Source organism: Neopelma chrysocephalum, unplaced genomic scaffold (genome assembly GCF_003984885.1).
Source record: "Neopelma chrysocephalum unplaced genomic scaffold, ASM398488v2 Primary Assembly neopelma1_132, whole genome shotgun sequence".
In the NCBI taxonomy this organism is placed as follows: domain Eukaryota; kingdom Metazoa; phylum Chordata; class Aves; order Passeriformes; family Pipridae; genus Neopelma; species Neopelma chrysocephalum.
In genome coordinates, this window is record NW_020897794.1 from 2393618 (window position 1) to 2398367 (window position 4750).

Here is a 4750-nt window from a genome sequence, read left to right on the forward strand (position 1 = left end):
CTGGGCTTCATCTGTGTTCAGAAACCAGGGCAGAGCAGCTGCGAGCCCCCCAAACCATAGTGGTTGTTTTCATGTCAGATCTGTGCAAACAGCTCATATGTCAGAGTGACAACCTGTCCCTGGGACACTCCCCACACCCAGCAGGTCTGGCTGGTGCCAGGGGCTGCAGCCCCAGCCCGTGCTGCTCCTGCAGTGAGGGTCCCAAGGGGCTGTACCTGCCCGCACACCCTCCATCCCCACGCACACACTGTGGGGCACAGCCCATGTTTGGCACATTTTCAGCACAGTTTTTCTTGCTGAGAACTCTGAACAGGCATTTCCTGCCACTGCTCCACCTGGGCATAGTCCTGCAATTCTATTGATTAAAGCCCCAACCCAGCGCAACATTTAAAAATTTTGTTACACTTAACAGTTGATTAATTTAACTTCAGTAAAACTAAATTAATTTCACGCTGTTACAGCCTTAAAGGTGTACACACACAGAAAGGTTGCAGTCTAACAGATGCACAACTTCTTGGGGTGACAATACACCCCCACCTATCAGTATTTTTAAATTTGAATGTTACACTGCTAAGTCTCAGAATTCTCTGTTAATCAAAATTCACCAAGTCACCGTAGGATTGCAGCCCTGTCAGTGCAGGTCACAGAGTACATTTGTTAGGAGCAAAAGCACTTTAACTGTTCACGTTGAGATGAACAACCAGATCCCTCTTCTAAATCCTGTGGAGATGGGAAAACCAAGTGTGATTTAAGTGTCAGCATCACACTGTGGGGTTTGGCCCCCCCTCACAGGGGGCACTGCTTGGAGAGATCCACACCCCTGATCACCAAAGCCCCTGGGGCTTCAGAGCACAAGGCACTGTGAAACACAGAGAGGAAACAGGATCAGCCCCACGTGGCTGATCCCAATTCCCTCTTTCCTCTTGGATCCAAAAAAAGCCCCTGAGTGCTGCTCTCTCACAGCCAGGCAGGTGTTGGGGCTGGTGTGTCTGACTCACACTCCCTGGCACGGGGAGGAACCAAGGGTCCCATTACTGCATCAGACTTTGCCTCCAAGAGACAAATCTTCACAGGTTTCATTAAACATGCTCAGACTGTGGGGTGCTTTAAAGCCCCGTGCAGTCACAGGGGTGCAGCCTGCCCCCACTTCAATGCAGATGCTTCAAGAATAATTACAAATTGCTCAATCTCCATGTGAAGCAGCAGCAGAACAGAGCTGAAACGTGCAGGGAAGGCGGCAGCACAGGCAGTCCTGAGGACACCAGCAACTGCCTTTCAGCTCTCACATTTATAAATATTTTACTTCCAGCCAACTGTGCCCAGAATAACAATTTTCTGCCTGAAATCTCCAAGCTGGTGCCGGGAGGCCGTCAGGGACTCGCTTTCCCGGGACCCTCTCGACCTGTTGGGAAGGGGTCCGGGTCTCCAGAGGAGCGGCTTCAGGAGGATCTGCCCCTAGTGGGAAGAGGCACCGAGAAACAAACCCCGAGCATCCGTTCAGCTGATCGCATTAGGGCTTCACGCTGCTGCCGCCGCTCAGCTCTGCCGATGCAGCCACCCGTGCGCTCGGACAGACATCCAGGCGGAGGGAATGGCTAGCTCTGGAAACGTCTGCGGCTGCAGGAGGCTGCGGAGCTCTGCCGTGGAGCAGCCGTAGACAGAGGCTGTTTGCCCGAGCAGGGAGCGTTATGAAACGCGGGTGCACCGGCCGTGCCTGAGGATTTTGGCAGCGCGGAGGCTGCTCCATCCATCCATCCATCCATCCAGCCTGTTGGCGCAGGAGGCCATGGAGCGCTTCCCTCCCGCCGGCCCCCGCAGGGCGCAGGACCCCGGAGCCCCGGCCCGGTGAGACACGGGGACCCCGGCGAGACACGGGGACCGCAGCGGTGAGCGGGGGATGATGAGCGGGGGATGATGAGCGGGGCCGGGGGAGGGCGGGCAGGGCCGGCCGGGGGTACCCGGGGGTACCCGGGAGCCGCAGACCCCGCACGGAGCGATGCGCGGGATTACGGATCCGCGCGCTGGAAGCGGGAGGCGGGAGAGGGATTAGCGAGGAAGGGCAGAGGGAGCGGGATTTACCAGCTTTTCAGAGATGCATTACGGCTTTTTGTAATGTTTCGCTGGATTGCCCAGGACTTTGCCTGGCTACAGCGGGGGTTCCTCGGCCATAAAAGAAAGGTGAGGGTTTTATTCCTTTCCTCACGGTTGCAGTACCTGCCTCTTGGAGCCGTGTGCCAGCTGGCCTAGGCACCAGCAAAAACCGGACAACTTTTGCAGAGGCTGAGGTATCGGCGTTCATTGCAGCCTCAATGGTTGTTTGATTTATTACATTTATCCACAGCGCCGAAGTAGACGGGGCTTAGTGGCATTATTTATAAAGACTTCAGTTTGCTCTCGAGGTGCCCTTTCCCCAAGCATCCACGGAACGTTATGCTTGAAAAGTCGGCATGGATACTGCGAGTGTGTTTGTGTCAGCCTGGTGAGGCAGGCTGGAATGCTCAGCTTCTCCAAACAGTTTCTGGAGCATCACTGTGCTGAACAAATACACTCTTAGCAACATGAATGTTGCAGGAATTCATATATTGAAGGGTTTATGGAAGATACTTTTTAAACACCTATGATTTAGTTACAAAGCTGTATGTTATTTTAATTCAAGTAGATTTCCTTGCACACAGGAAAGACCTCATCTCTAGCTCATGTGGGCTAAGGCAAACATCAATATATGGTAGATTTCTTATAACATTCTCTGCAAAACTTCAGCCCCAGACCATATAGGGGCTTTTGGAAACTGCAGATCATCATTTGCTGGGTGCTTGAACTTTTAGTATCAAAGGATGTACATCATGCATGAATGCTTTATTATTGACAAAATACTTTCAAGGCTCAGGAATAGTTTGCTGAAAGCTCTTGGTTTATCATCCTGTATGTCACCTCTGGAGCACAGATCCCTCTGTGTGGAGAATGCACACACATGTATGTCTGTGCATGTCTACCTCTGAAATAGGGATTTGCATTTGCCCACATCTTTTCCATACTGGTGTGGAATCAGTTCTCCTGATTCCTGCATTATCACTGAGCTGAGTACAACCTATGGGATTAGTGGAGAAATACCCTGTCACCACAGTGTGCTCTCTACTCAAGCTGCCTCTGAGCACTTTGCAAGTCACACTGTTCCACAACAAGCCTTGCTGGACCAGCTGCCTCCCACGGACTCCCCTGCATCCCTCACCTCAGGCTCTGCGCTCACCAACAACATTATTGTCCAGATTTACACCTATTTATGATAAAAAATTGGTCTCAAAAAGTGGACTATCTGGTGAAGGAGCTGCTGGGACTGAATTTGCACAAGTTAGTGCTGACTCTCCAGCCTCAGGCTGCAGCTCTGCTCTGTGACATTGCCTTTCCCTTCCAAAGCTGAATTATCTGTCACTGTGAAACACCTCCCATATTGAATACAGGGGGTATAATGTATGTTTTAATTTGTGTTATTTTCAACTTGATTTGACTAGTTTATGGACTACAGAGTTTTTTCTCTGTCTTCCTGCTAACTCAGCATAAAGATTTTTTTTCTGCCTTATTTATCACCGCTCAGTATTATTTAAAAGTTTTAACACAATCTCAGCATCAAAGATAACTTTGCAATTTGATTACATATTGTAGCAAACACACCTGTAGCAAGCAATGGTAAACTTGCTGGAAAGCCCTCTCAAGCTGCCACACTTGCCACCACAGCACGTGGAGAAAGGGGTGCTTTTACCTCATTTCTGGCTTGTTGACAGCCCTTACAGGGGGACACGTGTGTCGGGTCGGCACAAACCCATCCTCTAGCAAGAAGAACTTTCTAAGTTGGAAGAAGTGCTTGAAGAAGTGCTTCCAGCAGCCCTGAGGATGAGGCCAGATCCTTTGGGAAGGCAGCTGGCATGGCACATCAGGGCTGCCTGAGGGTCCCTTCACTTCTGTCTCATCGGTCACTCCATTGCTTTACTGAAAATCCCTGGACCATAAGCTTCATTTTGGTGGAAAAGGGGTGAAAGAGTTAGTTTCTAGAAATATTTAAAAGCCAAATTATTTTCTAAATCACAGTGTTGGAGGTCACTTGAAAGGAAATGAGGGAAACACCTTTTATCATATTTAGATCCAAACCCTGAGCAGGTTCTGCAGCAGCAGAACTGCCTGATGTGTGTCCACGTGGAGGGTGACACGGGCTGTGCCCGAGCAACTCATCCTCAGCCCTGTGGGCCCAAACTGGATGTTTCTGCCTCGGAGCAAAGAACAGAAGCAACCTGAGTTTTTCCCTTACATTGCAGAAAGGGTGAGAAAAACAGAGAGCAGCAGAGCGGGTGCAGTGGCAGCGGCCGCAGGAGCTGTGGGGCACAGCAGGAGCAGGACATGGGGCACAGCAGGAGCGGGACGTGGGGCACAGCAGGAGCGGGATGTGGGGCACAGGACAGAGCGGGATGTGGGGCACAGCCCGAGCGGGACGTGGGGCACAGCAGGAGCGGGACGTGGGGCACAGACGGAGCGGGATGTGGGGCACAGCATAGAGCAGGATGTGGGGCACAGCAGGAGCGGGACGTGGGGCACAGCAGGAGCGGGATGTGGGGCACAGGACAGAGCGGGATGTGGGGCACAGCACAGAGCGGGATGTGGGGCACAGCACAGAGCGGGATGTGGGGCACAGACAGAGCAGGACATGGGGCACACCAGGGCTGTGCCCTGGCCCTGCCTGCCCAGCACAGCTCGTGCACTG

General features: G+C 52.1%; 1 protein-coding gene across 2 annotated transcripts in view; it reads left to right on the top strand.

Annotated features, from left to right (window-relative positions):
• Positions 1 to 1125: 1125 nt before the first annotated feature.
• Positions 1126 to 4750, top strand: part of WSCD1 (WSC domain containing 1) — a 24915-nt gene continuing 21290 nt past the window's right edge. The window contains exon 1 of one of the 2 annotated variants that reach the window (XM_027698734.1): positions 1126 to 1886. The gene's annotated coding sequence lies outside the window, so the exon portion shown is untranslated. The remainder of the gene's footprint in view (positions 1887 to 4750) is intronic. The other variant, XM_027698735.1, reaches the window with a different exon arrangement.